The 12,140-nt window shown below is 47.8% G+C and overlaps 1 protein-coding gene and 1 long non-coding RNA gene across 2 annotated transcripts in view; one reads left to right on the top strand and one right to left on the bottom strand.

The window, feature by feature from the left end:
- Positions 1-408, top strand: part of Gosr2 (golgi SNAP receptor complex member 2) — a 25,175-nt gene extending 24,767 nt beyond the window's left edge. The window contains exon 7 of the mRNA XM_042673599.1: positions 225-408. The gene's annotated coding sequence lies outside the window, so the exon portion shown is untranslated. The remainder of the gene's footprint in view (positions 1-224) is intronic.
- Positions 1-12,140, bottom strand: part of LOC122103130 — a 13,472-nt gene extending 1,332 nt beyond the window's left edge. Inside the window, exons 1-3 of the long non-coding RNA XR_006146706.1 lie at positions 12,127-12,140; positions 5,611-5,613; positions 4,411-4,413 (exon numbers count right to left, since the gene is read on the bottom strand). This is a non-coding gene — a long non-coding RNA (uncharacterized LOC122103130). The remainder of the gene's footprint in view (positions 1-4,410; positions 4,414-5,610; positions 5,614-12,126) is intronic.

Raw genomic sequence — 12,140 nt, 5'->3', positions numbered from 1 at the left:
CCAGCACTCCAGGGGGGATCCAGCAGGCTTTGCAGGGATTATGGAACAGCACTAAAAGCCCAGACACGACAGTAGAGCCTGGCTTCCAGTCCCAGCTTGCTGGCAGCAGCCATCTGTAAAGTACTTACTTCTCTCAGCTTCAGCTTTCCTCTTACAACAGGGTACTTGTCCCCTGGCCCTTTCCAAATGAGCATGAAGCCTAAATGATCTTATGTTCCTGGCAGCCTCCAGAGATATGAAGCAGTGATTCTCAACCTTGGCCACTTCCTGGAATCCTAGAGGAATTAAAAAAGAAAAAAGTCTTGATTTGGGGTCTCTTCTCCAGAGGTTCTGAGCTATTTACTCTGGGACAAAGCCTGGCCTTTGATATTTTGATGGAGATTAAAACCGGGAGTGTTCTTAATCCTTCTAGGTGTGAAGTGCTATTGATCCTATTTAACTGGCCCTGTTCATGTGAAAGATCCAGAGGACTAATAACAAGGGTTCAGGGATAGGGCTGGGAAGGTGGCTCAGTGGTAGAGCACTTGCCTTGCATGCCTGAGGCCCTGGGTTCGATTCCTCAGCACCACATAAGCAAAAAGGAAAAAAGCTGGAAGTGGCACTGTGGCTCAAGTGGTAGAGTGCTAGCCTTGAGCTGAAGAGCTGAGGGACAGCACCCAGGCCCAGAGTTCAGGCCCCACAACTGGACCCCCCCCCCCCAAAAAAAAAGGGTTCAGGAATGATGATGGCTGGGTGTGGCTGTCATGAGCAGTGATTTGGAAGGGCTTTCTAGAGATAGTGACGTGATGGAGGTCTATTGAGTTTGGAGGAGAGGAAGAGTGGGAAAGGCTGAGTGGAAGGGCATGATGCATGGCCTGTGGGAGTTCATAAGCTCTAATCAGCCTTCAGCGGCTGAAGACAGCAAGGGAAGTGGCCGGAAGGCTGACCTACCATCTGCGAGGCTCGCAAGCTTCCTTGAGTCAGCTTGGAGACCATGGAAGAATGGGCTGTTGCTCAGATGGCCAAGAAGTCTGAGTCTTTGGTAAGTGGCTAATTCAGATGAGCAGTCCTGGCCTGTGCATAAGGGAAGCAGTTCCATTCTCCTTTCCCTTCCCAACCTGGGCAATTTGGTGCCACATGGGCAGAGTTTATTCCCCCAACTCTATTCGACCCTACCCCCTACCCCCAGGGCTTTTCTGCACCTCTGCTAAGGGCATCCTGAGTTCAGAGCTCAGGTAAGAGCCCAGGGAGTGAACATCTCTGTAGGAGGGCAAAATAATCTTGCTGCCCAGGATCTCTGCAGGTTGTTGTGGAAATGGAAAGATAAAGCCATAGAGATAACACCCTGTTCTCCTGAGTGCCAGTAAAATTCTTGTTGCTATATGCAGGGAGGGAGTGGTTCATTCAGAAGCCAATTCTTTTGCTGCCTCTCACACCTCAGTGAGGGGCTCCAGAAGACCCTTTGGCAGGCAGCCCCAAGTGCTGAATTACAGAAGGGGAGCTGAAACCATCTTAGTTAACAACAACAACCTTGTAATAATTGTTTTAAGATCACTCATTTGTTTTTTTTGGGGGGGGGGGGGTCCAGTCGTGGGGCCTGAACTCTGGGCCTGGGTGCTGTCCCTCAGCTCTTCAGCTCAAGGCTAGCGCTCTACCACTTGAGCCACAGCACCACTTCCAGCTTTTTTCTTTTTGCTTATGTGGTGCTGAGGAATTGAGCCCAGGGCCTCATGCATGCAAGGCAAGCCCTCTACCTCTAAGCCACCTTCCCAGCCCCAAGATCATTCACTTGGAAGTCACCCATTTGCATGTAATTAAAGATGTGGGAGGCCTTGGTATTCACTTAAGGAAAAAACATAGTTCAAGCTTAGTTTTGTCTCTTTTTAACATAAAAGGTCAATTCAGTAATTAACAGAGATGTCAGGGGGCAACAACTGGGTGCCAGACCTGTGGAGTAGATACAGAGATCAGAGCAGGAGAGAGGCTTTCTGGGGGAAGGGGTGGGGTTGGAGATGGGGAGGAGAAAGCTGGGCTGAAGGGAGGAGTGGGAGTTCAGTTCAGCCTGCTCCTCACTAGGAGTAATGTAGGGAAGGTTGGGAGGCCTGGAGTGAATGCACAGAGATCCTTAGGCATTACCCTGAAACCAGAAAAGTTGGGGAGGGATATAGGAAGGGCAACGTGTAAGTCCATGAGGATGTTCTAGGCTGCAATTAAAAAAAAAATAAAACAACAAAAAACACACGGGAGCTTTGGCAATCAGAACCTCTGGGTATGGGATAGCTTTTCAGGGGTGACTGGTTTAGGCTCAATGATGTCAGCAGGCTTGGACCTACCTGGGTTCCCTGTGCACTGTAGAACTTTGGGGACAAGACGAAGGAGACATGACAACGATTGAAGAGCTAGACTCAAATTGGTGCCTACTAAAGCTTATCTGTTCATTCAGTAAATACTAACTGGGCACCACTAGGTACCAGTCATGGGGTTGGGCTTAGGAATTCAAAACTGACTCTTCAAGATCCTGTCTGTGTCAATGATTTATTGCTATGCCACACCAAACTATGCTATGACTATCAACCATAGGGCCCTATAACAGAATTCTCTTGTCACATTTCAGTTCTTAAGGATCAGGATTTGAGACCAGGCATGGCTAGGACAATGTGTCTCTGTTCTGTGACATCCGGGACTTCTGCTGGATGATTCCAAGGCTGTGGAGAATCATCTGAATGTTCACAAACATGCATGGTGCTTGATTCCTGACCTGGAGATGTCTGCTCAAACACCTACGAACAGCTGGTCCATGGTGGCCAGGGCTTACAACATGGTGACTAGGGTCCAAGGGTGAGTGTCTGGAGGGATCTGAATCCTGCTTATGATCAAGCCTCAGAAGTTGCAGGCATCATTTTGCCTTGGACTGTGACAAGCACAGTTCCCAAGATACCTCTTTCTCAATAGAAATAGAAGAGCAGGCGGAATGAGATGAGCACATGGGTGTAAGCCACACTCCCCTGAATAAGAAGATCCCTAAAGAACTCACAAGAATAACACACCCAAAACCCATAGATACGTGTACTTAGGGTTGTGAGAGAATTGGCATCCGCTCACCCTGGGACACTGGATGAAGCTGTGAGTGAAGAGCTGTGGAAAAGGATAGGAGCATTCAGTGGCTCGAGCACAGGTCAGGGGTTGAGTGCAGATTGATGGGCAGAAGAGCAGGCTCATTTACTGTCTGCCTTCCTCCATTCCCTGTCTGCACGCAGCAGGCACTTAATAAATATTGATTGAAAATGAAATGAGCAGGGAGCGTTGAAGGCAGGAAACCATATTCCAGAGAGGGATGTGGTTAGGCTTTCTGAAGGCATCCTGAAATGAAGACAGTAGGGCCTTCTTGCTAAAGGAATTTGAAGACATTATTTTTTCTTTTCCTCTTATATTTGGGGGTGGGGGGTGGGGGGAAGGGGTTAGTATGGGAGATTGATCTCAGATCTTCAAGCTCTTGCTGTTTTTTTTTTTTTTTTTAATTGTTTACTACTGGCACTCTACCACTTGAGCTATACCTCCACTTGTAGCCTTTTGCTGGCTTACTGGAGATGAGCCTAACAGATTTGCCTATCCAGGCTGGCTTCCAGTTGTTTCAGATATCAGCCTTATTGCCCAACTTTTCAGCGTGTGTGTGTGTGTGTGTGTGTGTGTGTGTGTGTGTGTGTGTGTGTGTGTGTGTGTGTGTGTGTGTGTGTGTGTGTGTGTGTGTGTGTGTGTGTGTGTGTGTGTGTGTGTGTGTGTGTTTTGCCAGTCATGGTGCCTGAACTCTGGGCTCTACCACTTGAGCCACAGCAACACTTCCAGCTTTTTCTGCTTATGTGGTGCTGAGAAATCGAACCCAGGGCCTCACGCGTGCAAGGCAAGCACTCTACCACTGAACCACCTTCCCAGCCCCATATGTTGGTTATTTTTGGAGTAAGATCTCAGTTTAGGTCTGGGCTATGCTGGGCTGTGAGCCTACTATTGGTGCTTTCCCATGTCACTAGGGTGACAGGCACCAACTGTTGTGCTAATCATGTCATTTGGATAATAGGTATACACACAGTGTCACTCAGCCATTGCTTGAGATGAAGTCTTCATGAATTTTTATTCCTGGGCTGGCCTTGAACCATGATCCCCGAATCTCTCCTCCCAAGTACTTAGGATTACAGGCTTGAACCATTACTCCTGGCTTCTTCCTTTCTCTTTTTTCTTTTTTTTGTCGGTCGTGGGGCTTGAACTCTGGGCCTGGGCGCTGTCCCTCAGCTCTTCAGCTCAAGGCAAGCGCTCTACCACTTGAGCTACAGCGCCACTTCCTCTTTTTTCATTTATATCTTTTTCCTTTTTCAGTGTGTGTGTGCGTGTGTGCGTGTGTGTGTGTGTGTGTGTGTGTGTACTGGGATTTGAATTCACTGCCTCAAGCTTGCTAGGCAGGTGCTCTATTTTTCAGATAGGGTTTCATGCTTTTTTGCTTAGGCGTGGCCTTGGATTTCAATCTTCCTACCCACACCTCTTGCATAGTTGGGATTACCAGCATGCACCATCACACTGGGCACTTTTTCTTTTCTTTTTTTTTTTTTTGGTCCGGTTGTGGGGCCTGAACTCTGGGCCTGGGCACTATCCCTCAGCTCTTCAGCTTAAGGCTAGTGCTCTACCACTTGAGCCACAGTGCTACTTCCGTTTTTTTTTTCTTTTGTGCTTATGTGGTGCTGAGGAATCGAACCCAGGGCCTCATGCATGCAAGGCAAGTGCTCTACCACTGAGCTACCTTCCCAGACCTGGGCACTTTTTCTTAATATTTGTCTTTCCCTGTTTTTCAGTGTGTCTGAGAGCCCCTAAGAGCTGGTAGCCTCCCCTCTCTTTTCTATCCCTGACCCCAAGCCAAGTGCGTGGGCCTGCCTCCCTCCTGGACTCCAGCCCATGTGCTCAGCTGCTCCTTGCAGGATAGGGAAGAGGCCACTAGCTGATGAGGCATTAGAGGGAGAGTGACAGGGCCATGAAAGAGGGGAAGAGAGGAAAGGAAAAAATGGGAAGAGAGAGCCAAGAAAATGAAATTGTTAAGTGCATGTTCAGTGCCAGAGCCAAAAGCCCATCTTGCAAATTGCTTTTTCCTTCATGCTTGTCCCAGGGAAAGGCCCAATTACAATAGCACCTATTGCAAATGGAAGCAAAATTGCAACCGGCAGCTTATTAGGCACATTTCTGGGAGCAATTTGGGGCAGCAGTGAGCCCAGGGAACTTCCTGTGTGAGCACAGATACCTGAGCTCAACAAAGGCCAGCAGGAGGGGATTGGCCCCAGCATCTTAAGATCTGCTGTGGATCCTGTTCAGTGGCCTGAAAAAGGCCCAGACTGGTCTCTCTGGAGGAGCCTTTCTGTACTGGGGTGGGATATAACTGAAAGATACATGGGGCCTACTATAAAGCTTGCCTGATTCCAAGTCCCAGAATAGAGGAGAAATGGATCTGGAAGGACTTGGGACCCACAAAGCCTGATAACCTGGGGAGAGCAACTGATCAAGGGCCTCTCAGCTAGTTAGTGATAACAGATCTGGAATCAGTGTGGTCACCAACCCCCCACCCCAATACTCCCACCACTTTACCCTGTCAGGGACGTTCTTACCCTGGGTGGGATCTGCCATCTTGTCCTAGCCCTGGTCTGTAGCTCTGGCCCCAGCCCCAGCCCTGCATCAGATTCTGTATCATATTCTTAACAGGCAACCCAGAGTGGCAGGAGCCATGCCAAAGGGCTTTCCGGTTGGAGGGCATGTCCCCAGAACCCTTAGATATGGCCAGATTGTGAAGGCTTTTGAGGAGGCAGATAGAGGTGGACAGAGTCCACACACTGGCTAGAACAGCGGGTTCCAAAAGTGCCTGTTGGCCACCCACAGCAAAGCCCGGTGGTGGGTGGCATTCTCCCCACACTTACACATTTGGCTATGTCTCAGCTACCCAGAGTCAGTTTCCTTGACAACAGAGCATCCTTCCTCATCATGTTCCTATCCCAGCTGTCTGGGTTCAGGCTCCTTGTCAGGCTGCCTTACCAGCCCACAGCTCCGAATCTCAGGTTTAGCAGTGAACCATCAAGCCACAGACAAAATTTCCTGGGAGCTGTCAGGTAACTGGCTAATGCCCACAAATACCTGCATGGTTACTTTTTATTTATTTCTATTTTCCCAAGCCCATCCTGGGGCTTGAACTCAGAGCCTGGGTGCTGTCCCTTAGCTTTTTTTTCCCCCTCCAAGGCTAGTACCCTACCACTTGAGCCACAATTTCTGGATCTTTGGTGGTTGGTTGGAGATAAGGGTCTCACCAACTTTCCTGCCCTTGCTGGCTTGGAACCATGATTCTCAGATTGCAGCCTTCTGAGTAGCTAGGATTATAGGCATAAGCCACTGGTGCTTAGCATAATCATTTCTTAATTGAATTAGGAGCCCACTTCCAGGGGTTCTCTGGCCTTCTGTGCTCTAGAATTCAGCATTAGCAATCTTCACTGTTACCCTGCCAGTTCTTCAAGGCCAAGAAAATGCTGCCCCAAGCTCAGTTATAGTTACAGCAGGAAAGAAGAAGTTTCCAAGCTGGGTACCAGTGGCTAACACCTGTAATCCCAGCTATGCAGGAGGCTGAGATCTGAATCATGGTTCAGAGGCAGCCCAGGCAGGAAAGTCTGTGAGGCTCTTATCTCCAATTAACCACAAAAAAACCCAGAAGTCGTGCTGTGGCTCTCTAGTGGTAGAGTGCTTGCCTTGAGCTGAAGAACTCAGAGACAGCACCCAGGCCCAGAGTTCAATCCCCATGAATGGCCAAAAAAAAAAGTTTCCATTTTGGGGGACTGAGATGCCCACCCATAGGAAGGAAACAAAACAGCCTCAGGTGGAAATACTAAGGGCTGTTCCTGGCCCCTGTGTGTTGCTTTTCCCCAGGTTTCTGCCTTTTTGCTCTCCTTGCTAGACATTACCTCCTTCACAATCCAGCTCCAAAATCACTCCCACCAGGAAGTCTTCATTCTCTAAACTATTTTCTGTGTCCTCTTAGAGTGGCTATATTTGGTACCCACAACATAACTTAGTATGTGTTGCATCAGGGAGGGTAGGGGGAGAGAGATTCCTGAAGCTATTTTCTGAAGCTGTTTTTTGGTATGTTTTGTTTCTATGCTGGAAAATTCTTGTAAAATGAACATATGTTGTTTATCTGTCCAGCACCCCCTCTTTAGACTACAAGTCCTTATCCCCTTCTTCTGTGGAAATCCTATTCCATGAAACTCAGCTGAGGCTGCCTGATCCCACCAGGCTAAGGACCTGAAATAGTTCTGGCCAATCAGAGGACTGGCCAGGTTCAGACCACATAACCTCATGGAGCCAATCAAAATCTTCCCTGGTATTTATATAGATATTGCAGATCCCCTGACTAGTATTGATTCTATCCACTGGGTCTTCATTAACAAAAGCAGATGAAGATACTTGCCTTTCCAGACTTCCTTGCAGCTAGAGGGTGTCATGTCATTCACTCCTGGTCAATAATATGTGTGAAGAAGTTGCTAGAAGAGACATCTGGCAAAATCATTCTAATCCTAACTGGTCATTTCTTCTGAGATCAGAGCACCCAAACCTCGAGCATTTTACCCCAGCTGTATGGAGGGGCTTCCTGGGCGTGAAACCAAGAAGTTAGAATGAGAGAGAAAAAGAGCGGGAGGGAGAGAAGGAGGAAGAAGAAACTATCAGTTAGCCTTGCACTAAGCCATGCCTAAAGCTTTACAATATCCCAATTTGGGAAGAGGGTAAATCCTTTTCCTGCCTAAACAGTAGATTTCTGAGGCTTGAAGGAAAACTTCCATAAGAGTAAAGCCATATCTTTGCCTATTTTTTCTCTGCCCACTAAGCTACCCCACATAATAAGATGCTGAATGCAAAGCTGATGCACCATATACATTTTTCTCAAATGCATCTAAGCTCCTGGAATTCTTAGCAGCAATCAAACAAGAGTTTGAAAAGACTTGCTATCTGAAGTAGACTCAGGAAGAAAGTAAACTCATTAATTCCCAGTATAGATCTCAGGGTAAGAACACCTGTGGAGCAAGCAGCGCATACCTGAAATCCCTTCTCCAAGCCATTCCTCCAGCAAGCTCCCCCGCTCACCTGCTCCAGACACCTTCTAAACCAGTCTATTGGAGAATTCTCCACACAGGCTATATAGAACACAGGCTATATCTCCACCATCAGATGAAGAGTCCCCTGATGGTAGGTGCTCTAACTCCCTGATTAGATTGGGGGTCTAGATGTTGCTAATCCTCACATCAGAATAGGAACTAACTAGAGTTAGGCTCATCTCTCTATGCCTCATGGAACCTTGGTGGCAAAATGGAGCCTGAACCACAGCCATGTAGAAGGGAGTGGGAAGAAGAGGGTAATGTTCAGCAGGAGGGGCCATCCTAACCTTGGCAGTGGTAGGGGGACTCTTGATGAGTCCAAGATTAGTCCTGGATCAGGATATGTTATTTAGCAACTCTTGTGATATTTCAGATCAGGCCCTAGCCCTTCCTAGATGCAGAAGAACACAGACATTCCATGCCAACATGTGGCCAGGTTTTACCTTACAGGTTTTTCTTATTTCTCCTGTTCTTTTACTGTTATGTAACAATGACTCCCTTTATTGGGAAGCTTGTCAAATCCGAGTAGACACACACTGAAGGGGGCGGCCATGTGTCTGCTGTCTCATGGCTCTTGTCGGATAGGAAGTAGTCCAACTAGCTGACAGGACAATGGAAGAGAACCCCACCAAACTTCTCTCTTCAACACACTGCCTTGTCTTTGTAGCCCCAGCCTGATTCCAGACAATAAATCCTTTTAATCAGTGAGCCACTGTGGAGGGAAGATGCTAAGGCCAGGTCTTGAAGAAGACAATGCCTTCCTAAAGGAGTCAAGGAAAGTACCACTGGAAAGAAAAGCAGCTTGCATGAAGGCCATAGGTAAGGGGAAGGTCAGGCTGCTCACCAGAGGTCAGCTGAATTCTCCAGAACCATCAAGAACAGAGAGCAAAGATGAGGTGGGCTGAAGCACAGAGGACATGAAAATGGTTTGGGGTAGGGGGTGATAGAAGCAAGGTGAATCTCTGTCCTTATTAGAAAAAATTCATGGGGAAATGGGCCAGAGCCTAGGCAGGAGATACACATGGTAAAAATAGTGTTAATGGCTGAGCACTGGTGGCTCATACCTGTAATCCTAGCTACTAAGGAGGCTGAGATCTGAGGATCTTAGATTCAAAGCTAGCCCTAGCAGGAAACTCTGTGAGACTTATCTCCAATAAACTATTAAGAAAAAGCCAGAAGTGGAGCTGTGGCTCAAAGTGGTAGAGCACTAGCCCTGAGCAGAAAAGCTCAGGGACAGTACCCAGGCCCTGAATTCAAGTCCCACAACCATACAAAACCAAAACCCAAAACGTGGTAATGGTCCCAGACATATACATGTGGAGGTTGAGCATGCTGGGAGACAGGCAAGGGGCTTACCTAGGGCAATGTGGTAGGGATCTGCGTGCATAGTGTACTTATGGAAGCAGGAAGGGTTGGAATCTCACTGAGTGACTTCTCAACTTTTACACGGGCTTTGTCTTTTTAGAGAAAGGTAACAGGAATACTGGCTCAGTCTCCTTAAAAGGTCGATGGCCCCAGGAGTTGGCTGCTGTTTTAGGGGTATATTGCTGCTGCATGTCACCCACTATGGACTTCTCACTCATGCCCCAAGCATAGCAGGGACCTCAGCCATCCAGGGCCTTCTTTTCAGTGACTGGCAGTGACTGGCCAGGTATCCAGAAGGAAATGGGGGAGGGAGGTCATGAGCAGGCTGCCCAGAGGCTTTGACTCAGATAAGCCAAGTTGGAGGGCAAAGGAGAAACACAAAGAATCTGCAGCCTCTACATTTTCTGGGAATCCATATCCCACACCAAATAAGGGAAAAGATGGGACACATTTACACAATAACCCAAGACAGGGTCTCCATAGCAACAATTACCCAAAAATCTACTCCTGACAGCCGCAACAGCAGGAGCTAGCAAAGAAGACTCCGGGGGTGGGAGACATGCGTGGGGGCTCAGAGAATGGCTTTCTTTTATTCTTAAACTGAGGGAAGTACTAATGGCAGAGACCCAGGCTTCCCAGAGCCTGCCTAAGTGAAGTGAAGAGCCACTGGCAGCAGGATCTGCTAGGAGCCTTAAAGATGAGGCCTCCAAAGGCCTGGACATAGGAGGTTCCAGGAGCAGGTGCTACTCAGAAATGCAGGCAGGGCCATTAGGGCACTGTACTTCCATGTACTCCCAAGACTTTCTCCCTAACTTCCAGAGGTCTTGGGGAAGTGGGCACTGAAGATGGCCCTGACTTCTGGGGACATCAAAGGCTATGAGAAGTGCAAGTGCTTCAAGATTTGAGTATAATCCATAAAAGGCTCACTGGTAACATGGATTGGGAGAAATGAGTTCTAGCCTGCTCCACCCCATCCCCCAAGCTTGCTCTATGTTCTTTTTGAAGTGAATATAGGCTAACCTTCAGGAATAAGTACAAGACTCTGTGTGTGTGTGTGTGTGTGTGTGTATGTGTGTGTGTGTGTGTGTGTGTGTGTGTGTGTGTGTGTGTGTGTGTGTGTGTGGTATGTGTGTGCATGCTGGTATTGGGGCTTGAAGTCAGGGGCAGGAAGCTGTCCCTGAGATTTTTCACTGAAGGCTGGTGATCTACCACTTGAGCCAGCTCTGTGTCAGGCTTTTTGGTGGTTAATTAGAGAGTCTCACAGACTTGAGACTACATTTCTCAGATCTCAGACTCTTGAGTAGCTAGTATTACAGGCATGAACCACCAGTGCCTGGCTTAAGAAATACTTTTTGCTGAAGAATTGTCCAACCCAGGGACAAGGGAAATTTGAAAAGCCATGTAGAACAGCCTGGCAAAACTAGCCTCACCCAAGAGTCACCTCAGCTGGCAGAGATGGTTCTGAGGCTGAGGAGAATCATCATAAGGAATGGGATGGGAAACTGCAGTGTGACCAGAGAGGTCGTGGGGAGATAGGGGCAGGTGGAGGGGGCTGGATTAGCAGCTGAAGTGTCATCTGCTTCCCACCAGCAAGCAGATGGTTAGACTAGCAGTGTAAGCCCAAAGGCAGGCAGAAAAGTGTGTATCCTCTAATTTCTATTTTATATATTTTAGAAAGAAATTTGGCTCAAAAAGGGAAAAGCATTCTGCTTTCCTTTTTGGAAAAAATCTAAATTCAACCCTCCCCAAACCCTCCCTGTGGTTTTCTCTGGTAGCTAGTGTTCAGGAGCTACTGGGTATATGTTTTTTTCAGATCCTAGAACTCAGCTTGCATTAATATATCTGGGGGAAAGAAGAGGTTGTGCATCTTGGTTTGGGGATGAAGTAGAAAGGATAGCTTGAGTCTCTCTCTCTCTCTCTGTCTCTCTGTCTCTCTCTGTCTCTGTCTCTGTCTCTGTCTCTCTCTCTCTCTCTCTCTCTCTCTCTCTCTCTCTCTCTTTCTCTCTCTCTCTCTCTATGCCAGTACTGGGGCTTGCTCTCTCACTTGGCTATTTTTGCTCAATGCTGGTACTCTACTACTTGTGTGATTGTAGAGTGAAGGAAAGGCCCTACTGGGTCTTACCTACACTCAGAACTCCAGTTTTCATGTGTGTGTGTTTAAAGCAAAGCACCCTCAGGGGCTTATCAATATGTAAAGCATCTTAGCTATGTGATTGCCTCTGAGTCTACAAAGTAGAAGGTACCCAGAACTTTCCACACCAATTCTTCTAGCCAGCAACATCTCATACTAACTTAGCATGGTAATGGTTTATGCTAGAGTGTTTCTTCAGCATTTTTTTTCTATTCCAGGGGCTCTGCCTATTTTTCTTTCCATCTCCAAAACGTGTCCCAGCCATTTGTGTCTCTAAAGATGGAAAGTCCTCCCACCCCTGGAGGTTTTCAGGAATCTTCCTCCTGCTCTTCCCCCATCCTCCCTCCCCAGAGCAGAATTTCTTCCCTCTCCATCTGAACTGAGCGGGAAGAGAAAAATGCAAAAGCAGAAGGCTGTCGGGGCCCTTCTGGAGTGTCTTTGCTGTGACTTTGTGGTCAGAGTCTGTTCTCAGCAGTAGGGTGTAGAAACTCCTTTGGAACATG

This window comes from Dipodomys spectabilis, unplaced genomic scaffold (assembly GCF_019054845.1).
Source record: "Dipodomys spectabilis isolate Male_0828 unplaced genomic scaffold, ASM1905484v1 ptg000018l, whole genome shotgun sequence".
Taxonomy (NCBI): domain Eukaryota; kingdom Metazoa; phylum Chordata; class Mammalia; order Rodentia; family Heteromyidae; genus Dipodomys; species Dipodomys spectabilis.
This window is presented reverse-complemented; position numbering and strand designations above follow the sequence as displayed.